This window comes from Otolemur garnettii, unplaced genomic scaffold (genome assembly GCF_000181295.1).
Source record: "Otolemur garnettii isolate 467f Iridium unplaced genomic scaffold, OtoGar3 scaffold00096, whole genome shotgun sequence".
In the NCBI taxonomy this organism is placed as follows: Eukaryota; Metazoa; Chordata; class Mammalia; order Primates; family Galagidae; genus Otolemur; species Otolemur garnettii.
In genome coordinates, this window is record NW_003852491.1 from 1,912,032 (window position 1) to 1,922,450 (window position 10,419).

General features: G+C 43.4%; 1 non-coding gene across 1 annotated transcript; it reads left to right on the forward strand.

Annotated features, from left to right (window-relative positions):
* The first annotated feature begins 7,940 nt into the window (after nucleotides 1-7,940).
* Nucleotides 7,941-8,050, forward strand: LOC111727182. The gene has a single exon (XR_002774794.1). It is a non-coding gene; the product is annotated as a U6 spliceosomal RNA (small nuclear RNA).
* The last annotated feature ends 2,369 nt before the right edge of the window (nucleotides 8,051-10,419 follow it).

Consider the following 10,419-nt stretch of genomic DNA (forward strand, 5'->3'; position numbering starts at 1 on the left):
GTGTGTGTGTGTGTGTGTGTGTGGAGAGAGAGAGAGGTCGAGAGAGAGAGTTTGAGAGAGAAAGAAGTCTTTCTTTATAGCTGGTCTTTTTTCCATTATAGTGTTCCTAAAATTTTCTTGAGTCTCCAAGGAAATCTATGTTTTTAATAAATGATTTAGTGCTAGAGGTCCAAGGACCAAAGTCTTAGAAACATTGACCTATAGCATCTGGCCAAGCTACTAGTGACTGCCATCTATGAGGACTGACAATTAAGTTTAAGAACTTATCCTAGAAAAAGAGCTACATATCTCATTGCTGAATATCACTACAGTCACCTTTGAAAGATGCCCCTTGGGAAATTATGCACTGATGCCAGTACCTAGCCTATCCTTCAAAGCCATTTTGGAACCTTTTCTGAAATGACCATCAGAACTGTCATTGTATTACCCTTGATGTCCTAAATGTCATCAAAATGTCTTCCTTTAAATATTTACTTTATCTTTGGGTAAAGAAAAAAGTCATTGGGGGCCAGATCAGATGAGTAGGGAGGGTGTTCCATAACAGTTATTTCTTTACTGGCTAAAAACTCGCTGACAGACAGTGCTATGTGAGCTGGCACATTGTTGTGATGCAAGAGCCCCACCTTTCTCATGTCAAGATTTTCAGTTAAGATTGTTCTGTCTCTCTATCCATGTTTAATTGGTCTGCTATGCTTACAGTCAGTTGACAATTTTGATGCACAATTAAATGAATTTTTGAAATTTTTCATCAGTTTTTCTGGCCACCCTGTCTTCATCAGTGACACTTTCTCTCCCTTTAGTAAAATGTTTAATACATTTGTACACTGCTGTTATCTTCATGGCATTATCTTGGACTAACATAATAATCCATAATCTTGGACTAACATGTCACTGATTTCACTTCCACTCTAGCCAAGTTTAACAGGAAATTTATGAATGTTTATTTATTGCCCTAATCCAAGCTCTGACATTCTCATGACAGCACCCCAAAACACCAACTACAATAATGAACACCATGGCTGGGTGTGATGCCTCATGTCTATAATCCCAACACTCTGGGAGGCTGAGGTGGGTGGATTGCCTGACTCACAGGTTCAAGACCAGCCTGAGTCAGAGCAAACCTTGTCTGTAAAAATAGCAGGGTGTTGTGGCAGACTCCTGTAGTCCCAGCTACTTGAGAGGCTAACACAGAGAATCGCTTGAGCCCAAGAGTTTGAGGTTGCTGTGGGCTATGATGCTATGATACTCTCTACCAAAAGTGACAAAGTGAGACTCTGTCTCAAAAAAAAAAAAAAAAAAAAAAAAAAGGACAAACAATAATGAATGCCAATCAGTAAGACACTACAACATGTCAACATGAAAAAAGATGTAAGACCCTGATATACTTATGAAACATTATGGAGATGTTTGTACAGTGCTACCAATGGAAGCACATGGTGGCAAGTTCATGGACTTGTCAGACCTTGTATAAGGTCTCCAGCATCCATGAAGCACCTTGGCCTACAGGCTCTCAAGAAAGGTCTCCCTGTCCACACCTCCTCTGGGAAGTCAGTGCCACTCATCAGTGCTCCTGATCTAATAGGGGTACTGGAGGGCCTGAGGGACCCCAAGACTTCCCTCACTGTTCTGGTGGTTGGGAGAGAAGAAAATATCACCTCCTGTAGCACGAAAGCTCCCTGGTACCACCCTAGTTCAGGAGGAGAGACTTTGTTGCACAGGTGAGGGGTACCAGTGTGGCTGCTATGGCACAAGCTGCCAGAATCCCACGATCCTGATGTCAGTTTGACAGAGATGCCTGTGGATTTGTCCCAGTGGGGTCCTGATGACACCAGGAAGGAGACTGTGTTTTGTGAGCAGTAGTTGACAGTTTTGAGTAATTTGCTTACCACTCTCATTACTGTTGCTGTGCAGTACCTACAACCTGTATTTACTTATTATGTATAAGTGGATTCATTTAAAATTATATATGTGAGTTTATGAAGAAAATTGTACCTCAGTCCTGTCAATTGGAATGTAAGCTGTTAAAAATAACTACAAATACAGTACATACAAAGAAATTCTTTAAATGTCAAAAACAAAAAAAGGGGAGATGAACAAATGTTGAAGAGCCATAAAAGATAAACCTGCCCAAAATGGAGACTGTACTGATGACTGAAGAACAGAAGGAAGAGCTGAGAAGGGAACGACCTTTTCACTGGGTGACTCTTTGTCGTTGAGGGCCATGTTTTTACTGCCAAATACCGTCTTGTGTGAGTGAGCGGTATGTTTCTCACATGGAGAAACATGGGCTAAGGGAACTATGAGGAAATAAACCAGGGTGGAGCCTACACCCTCTCGTTCCCTTGGGGACTGTATGGAGGCAGCCATCCGTGGGCAGAACATCCTGACCCTTGGGCTGGCTGCTGATAGGGTTGGCTTTGGGAGAGAGCTTGGCCATCACAGTGGAATGGAATTTACCCACCAGGTCAGGCCTAGGGACATGTAGCAGGGCATTATCACAGATGTTTTATAGACTTGGAAATGTTAGAAGCAACAGCCCTCTGCTGACCCTAGTCTCCAAGATCTGGTAAGACTTATGAACTTGGAGACAGGGCCTCTGGACTTGCCCACTTGCTGGGCTAAGATGGCAGAGTCCAGAGAGGAGAAGCAGGAAGGAGCTCCAGTTCTGGCATTTGTGATTCTCACTTGAGAGGGGTTTCCTACAGAGGACTGGGATGGGCACCAGAGAGGTCCCAGCTTGTTCCACTGTAGCTGCTGGGAAGGGCCTTGCTGTCTTGGAACTTTCTAGAAGAACCCCTCTACATATCCTGAAAAGGAAGTCCCTTTCCTTGCCAAGAAGACAGAGCCTGAAACAGTGTGTGTAGGAAGCCACAGGAAGAGAAGCAAATAGAAGAACATAGGTGGTGACATCATGTAGACCTGTTTATGGTACCATTGCCTCTTTCTCACTGATCAGGAAAATAGTTAAAAATTCTGACCTTGACTCTCAAATAGAAGGAAGCTCTGGGTTGCCTTTAGCCACACCCACCCAACATCAGCAAAACTCTCTTAATGTTAAAGAGACAACCTACAGACTTGATTCTCAGAGAGGCCTCCCCTGAGAGTCAGCGCAGTTTAATAAAACTCCTTGAGTTTTGGCCTCCTGTTAGGCCTCAATTTGAACCTGGGCCCTTATTATCTCCTACTGTACAATCTTGGGAGATAAGTTTACCCTGGGATGCCTTTGCTCCTATTGTCTGTGAAAGAGACATAATAGCAGGTGCCCTGCAGAGTTATTGCTTCTTATCCTTTCTCTATCTCCTTCCTCAAACTGCTTTATTTCAGCTCAGGCCTTAGGCCCCCCTCATCTGTGAGCCTGGACTCTGGCCTGTATTGCTCTGTATTCTTTTAGTTATCAACTGGCTTATGAAATAATAGGAATTTATTGGTTCATATCACAAAAAGGAGAGTCCAAAGGTTGAGTCCCAAAGGCTGTATGATATTATCAGAAATTAGCCTTTTCATTTCTCAACTCTGCTGTCATCTGTGTTGGTTTCACTTTTAAACAGTAACCCCAATGAAAACAGAGCCTCTCTTTCCCAACTGTGCTGTCAGGAGTCTCAGAAATCAATCTCATTGGTCTGTCCACTGTGGTCAGGTAAATGCAACACTCTAATTAGCCATATCTGGTCATACCCCAGAGCTAGAGATTACAGTCAATCCCACTTGAAACAAAGTCAGTGTGGGTATGTGTGTCTTGATTCCCTAAAGGAATATCAGAGTGCTGTTACCAAAAGAAGGACGCTGCAAGCTAGACAGGAGAAATCAACAGATAAGTATATACAAGTTACTTTGGTTTTGGCTACAAATTACAGAATTACTGACAATGGCTTAAACAATGAAGACAATTGTTTCACACTATGTGTCTGGTGGTAGGCAGTCCTAGAGTTATTGAGTAGCTCAGCAGTATTTATTGAAAATTCAAGATCTTTTATCCTTCTATTCTTTAGTATGTTGCCTTTTAATGCTCTGGCTTATTGACTCGTGGTTACAAGATGGCTGCAGTAGCTCTAGCCATCACATCTCCACAGGAACAGTGTCCCAAGAGACAGGAAGGGCAGGGGGGCCAGTCAGTTAAAGCCTGGGAAACTGGTATGACATCACTTTCACAAAAATAATCCAGAGCCCCCACAGGAGAAGATATAGACCGCATCTCTGAATGGGAGAAGTATTGGGGAATTTATGGTCATCTTTAATCTTCCACATGTGGATATAGGTGGAGATGCAGGAAAGGAAAGTGGATATTTTAAGAAATGAGTAAGATGGGCCTTAGCTTACCAGTTAACATTTATCATGAAACCAAAATAAAATGGTGATTTGGTATGTCTATAAATTGAATTGATTTTCCTTGTACATAAAGCACTGAAAAGATAGATGTAAAAATGTTTTATGTGGGTAAATAGGTCCCTAATAAACCATTACATTGTTCAAAAAATAAAATAAATTGTTGGAATATTGCTACAAATGGCTTAAGGGAAAAAAAAAGAAAGTACAAAAACATATATGTACATATATGTCTAATAGTATAATTATATAAAATAAAGAATATTTTTTTTTTGAGACAGAGTCTCACTTTGTTGCCATGGCATTGTAGCTCACGGAAACCTCAACTCTTGGGCTCAAGTGGTCCCATTGCCTCAACCTTCCCGGCAGCTGGGATTACAGACACCTGCCACAATGCCCAGCTATTTTTTTTAGAGACAGGCTCTCACTCTGGCTCAGGCTAGTCTCCAATTTGTGAGCTCAGGTGATCCACCTGCCTTGGCCTCCCAAAGTGCTAGAATGCCAGGTGTGAGCCACCACGCCTGGCCCCATATATTTAAATATTAGTTTTCCAAATTACTTCATAAAATAAATAGCAAATGGTTTATAAAAAGGGTATAAGTGATTATTAGTGTAATCTTGACATGCAGAGGTTTTCCTAAGAGGAATCATGAAGGAAAATATTAATAGTGTTAACTTTATAAAAATTTAAAGGCAAGCTTGGTGTCCATAGCTCAGTGAGTATGGTGTCAGACATATACACCGAAGCTGGTGAGTTCAAGCCTGGCCCCGGGCCGGTTAAACAACAATGACAACTGCAACCAAAAAAAGTAGCAGGGTGTCGTGGCAGGCATCTATAGTCTCAGCTACTTGGGAGAGAAGCAAGAGAATCACTTAAGCCCAAGAGTTGGAGGTTGCTGTGAGCTGTGATGCCATAGCACTCTACTGAGGGCAACATAGTGAGACTCTGTCCCCCTCCCCCAAAAAAACTTTTAAAGGCAAAGGACAAACTGAAGAATTATTTGCATTCTGCATATCAGACAAGGGATTACAATTTTTACATACAAATAGCTCTGTCAATTAGAAAGGGATGAACATTGTATAGGTAACAATATGAATAAGACATTCTTAAAAAGAAATATAAATGTCCCAAAGCATATAAAAACGTTCAACCTTAACGTTGATTAAATTCTAATTAAAACCATGACTCTCTTGAGGATCAGTCTGATTTTATGTATCAAAAGTCCTTGGCAGGGTGTGGTGGCTCATTCCTGTAATCCTAGCACTCTGGAGGCCATGGCGAGTGGATTTCCTGAGCTCAGGAGTTCCCAACTGGCCTGGGTAAAAGTGAGAACTTGTCTCCACTAAAAATGGAAAAATTAGCTGGGCACTGTGATGGGCACCTGTAGTCAGCCCATCTCTGAGCTCAAGAGTTTGAGGTTGCTGTGATGCCATAGCACTCTACCCCGAGTGACAGAGTGAGACTCTGTCGAAAGAAAAGAAAGGAAGAAGGAAGAAAGAAGGAAAGATGGAAGGAAGGAAGGAAGGAAGGAAAGAAGGAAGGAAGGAAGGAAAGAAAGAAGAAAGAAAAGAAAAGAAAGAGAAATGAAGAGAAATCCCTAAAAATGAGTTTGGGCATGGTGGCTCATACCTGTTATCCTAGCACTCTGGGAGGCCCAGATGGGAGGGTCACTTGAGGTCAGGAGTTCAAGACTAGCCTGGGCAACATAACGAGATTCTATCTCCAGAAAAAAAAAAGCTTGACAGAGTGTCAAGAGTGTGGTGGGCACCTGTAGTTTCAGCTATTCAGGAGCCGGAGGCAGGAAGATCTCTTGAGCTCAGGAGTTTAAGAGTGCAGCCAGCTATGAATGTACTACTACATTCCAGCCTGGACAATATAGTGTGACAAAAAATAGAAAAATTAGCGGGGTGGTCACATACACTTGTACTCCCAGCTATGCAGGAGGCTAAGGCAGGAGGATTGCTTGAGCCCAGGGGTTTGAGGTTGCAGTGAGAGATGATGATACCACTGTACTCTAGCCCAGGCAACAGAGCAAGACCCTATCTCAAAAATAAATTTAAAAAACCATAAAAATAAATTTTGGAAAAAGAAGGAACTTGCCCTTTGGCTATGAAGAGTGATGGTAGCTGGCAGTTTCCATCTGTTATGACTTCAAGATCTGCCTCATCTCCTAGCCAGGTACTAGTCAGGCCGGAATAGGCTTAGCTTCCGAGATCATATGACACTGGGCACTTTTGCAGTGGTATGGCTGTGGGCACAATCCGTCTCATCTATTAACTCTTCTCAGGGAGCCCTCCTTAGTCAAGGACTGAGCAAGGTAGGGGCCTGGTGATTTTTGTTCATTGTGGGATTCCTTTGGGAGGAATCTTGCTCCAGAACTTGCCACTGGGTTGGCTGATACTTTGTTAGGCCTGCTTCAAGATCTGAGGTTCTGTTGGTAAAAAGGAATTTCAGGAGATAAACAAACAAATAAATAAACAAATAAATAAAAACAGAGACCTGAGATTCTCTCTGGCCAATCCTGCCTTTGGCCATGTTATCTTTCATGGATGTTACTCCCAATAAACCCTTTTTGCTCCTGATACTACTGTGTTTCCCCCAAAATAAGCCCTAGCAGGATTTCTATGTATTTGTTAAATATAAGCCCTACCCCGATAACAAGACCTAATGATGGGCGTACACTGCATAGCCACGCCATGCATTGCAGCGCGGAGAGGAAGACATCCCCTGAAAATAAGCCCTAGTGTGTCTTCTTGAGAAAAAATAAATATAAGACAGTGTCTTATTTTGGGGGAAACACGGTATCTCAGTGTCTGCTTCTCAGAGAACCCAACTAACCCTCAGTGTTAGAATTCAAGCAGTTTGATCAGAGAAGCGACAGTACTATGACCAACACCCAGTAAGGGACTCATTATTCGGGATTAGTCCTAATGCACCTGTGGGAGCAGGTAACTCAGTCTATGTGAGGTGGTGGCTTTTCTGAGTCTGATGTTGGACCTGAAGTCAGCAGGGCCAGATGAGGGGCAGGGAAAATGTATCTGAAGTGGGGGATGCCGAGATCGACAAGAAGCTGTGAGGACAGCGGGAGATGGCCTGTAAGGGCAAACTGGAGCCTGCATCTGTTACCATCTGCAACCATGAAGACATGCGTGGATTTGTAGAAGCTGAAGGTGACCCCGAGGAGCTGGAGGTATCACAGGCCTGGCCGATGCCCACACCCACAAGGTGAGTCAGCGAATGAACCTCAAATCGTACGAGTGGTAAGAATACCTTCAGAGCACAGAAGGGCACACTTAAACCATGGCTCAAGGATTGTAAGAGTGATCCATGTAACCAAAAATATTTACATCCCTGTAATACATTGAAGTTAAAAAAAAAAAAGGCTGCTTCTTTGCCTCTGTCTGCCAAATTTTGCATACTGTTTTCTTGTGTCCAACCATAACCTGAACCCCAAGGAAGGGGGTCCAGATAGTTCCAGCTGACTTATGTTGAAACGAAATGAAGCTGCCACAACGGCATCAACTCAAAACAAAATGATATATTCGTAATGAGATGGTATTTAGCCATTTACAGTGTTGTAGGTGAATATTCATTGTCATTAAAAACAGTATGTATGGTGTTCGCTCACTTCAGCAGCACCTACACAAAAATCGGAACAACACAGAGAAGATTAGCCTGGCCCCTGCACAAGGATGACACGCAAAAAATAGTACGTACGACATGATCCCATCTGGAAAATGTATATAAAGAAAAGTGTTTTGGGAAGTTATGTTCTAAGATGCTACATTTTTAAACAAACAAACAAAAAGTCTAATTGGGTCGCTCCTCTCTTTTAAACTTCTAAAATAGTTTTTGCACAGTTATAAAGTCTGAGTGTTTTCATACCCACCCCCAGGCCTCTCTGTAGTATAGATCACCTGCCGTCTTTCCAGCTGTATCTTTGATCAGCCCATGTGTGTTGTTTCATGTTCTAGAAACGCTAAGCGTTCTTCATTACACTACGTTGTTTCTCACTGAATCTGGCTTTTCTCTTTGCTTCGACTGTCTTTCACCCCAAGCTTTGCCTGGTTAGTTCCTCTGTATTATTCAAGTAAAGCTATTCTGGCAGAGCTTGGTTGATCCATCTGCAACTCAACAGTTCCCCAAACCATCTGAACATCAGTTACCTGGGAAACACACAGAAATACTGATACTTGCTTGGGCTTTATTATAGTTCTACTATGTTATAATTTCCAGAAGTAGGGCCAACAAATATGGGTATTTATTATTCCGGTTAGAGATTTATCTGCACGTGACAGAGTTCCCAAATAATAATGGCTCTGTAGTGAATTCCTATAATTTCCTGTTGCCTTAGCTTCCATCTTGAATATCTCATGTCAAAAGCAGGGCTCGCCACAGGACCAGCCACATACACTGAGGGTGGCAGGTTCGAACGCAGTCTGGGCCAACTAAATGCCAACTGCAACAAAATTAGCCAGATGTTGTGATGGATGGCTATAGTCCCAGCTACTTGGGAGGCTGAGGCAAGAAAATCGCTTAAGCCCAAGAGTTTGAGGTTGCTGTGAGCTGTGACATCACAGCTCTCTACAGAGAGCAACGTAGTGAGACTCTGTCTTAAAAACAAAAGGGCAGGGCTCAGTCGTGCTAGATATAGTTTCCAGTTCTCCTCCCAGTTCCTCCATGTGGTTGATCAAGATATCTCCCTTATACAACCTCCTCCTGGTGACTACCTCTCCTGGGGGCAGCTAGATACAACCTTCTTGATTTATCCTGGCAGTTCCTATATCCCCCATGGACAGTGCAGGCATGCTGCAGTGACCCCACCACCTTAGTCACAGTGTGGCTGCCTGGTGGTCGGCCTGTCTGCTCTAGACCTACCAACTCGAACTCCCTGGATCTTGCTTGGGTGATGCCCCGGACCCCAGGAAGCACTTGCGCCCATGAGTTCTTCTTTTTCTCTCTTGCTTCCCACTTGCTGGAAGTGAGTGGAGTGAGCACCTTACTCTCCAGATTTCCCACGGGCCCCTCTTCTCTCACGGATCAGTGAGTGAAAGATGCCTGTGTTCTTTCATGTGTTTCGTCCCTCTGCCTCCTCTGGGTCTTACCTGAGTGACACACCCAAGCCTGACTCTCAGCCCAGCAGGGTTCTCCTAGACCAGTGGTCTTCAACTGGTGTGCCTTGAGAGGATCTTAGGTGTGCTAAGAAAATTTTGAAAGATTATTGATTAAATTATTTTGGGGAGAAGTTCAAAGCACAGTAAATATACTTTTTTCCTTTTTTGGATCAACATAACTTAAGTGTGCCACAGAAGTTTAACTATAGATTAAGATTTAACAGGTTGAGAGGAGTGACTCTCTTGGCAGAAATAAACTGGACACAGGTGAGACAAGAGCTGCGAGGGTGTGTGCCAGGATGAACCAATGCTCTGTGAGAGGGGGACTGGTCATAGGTTAGACACGCAGGTATTAGGCCAGAAGATGGAAGTTTCCTGTGAAAGATGAGCTGTCCCCATTCATAATCAACTCCCTTAGGTCCCCATCAAGGCAGGGCTGGGATTGATAGCCACTCTCCATCCAGAGAAAGACTTTAAGACCAAATTAGAGCAATGACAATAGGCTCCAACAAAGCAGATGTTTGCTTCCCTCTCACATAAAACCAAAGATGACTGGGGGCAGAGTGGTTCACGCTTGTGATCCTAGCACTTTAAGAGGCTGAGGTGGGAGGATAGCTTGAAGCCAAGAGTTTGAGGCCAACCTGGACAACAGAGTGAGACTTTTATTGTTAAAAAAATTTAAAAGATTGGCTGAGTGTGGTGGAGCATGCCTGTAGACTCAAGTACTTGGGAGCCTGAGGCAGAAGGATCACTTCAGCCTAGGAGTTCAAGTCTACAGTGAACTATGATGGCACCACTGCAGTGCAGCTTGGGCGACAGAGTGAGACCACTTGGTCTAAAGAAATAAGTCAGGCTTAGCGCCCATAGCTCAGTGGTGAGGATGCCACATACACTGAGACAGAAGGGTTGGAACCCAGCCTGGGCCTGCTAAACAACAATGACAACTGCAAAAAATAAAAAAAAGCCAGACACTGTGGCGGG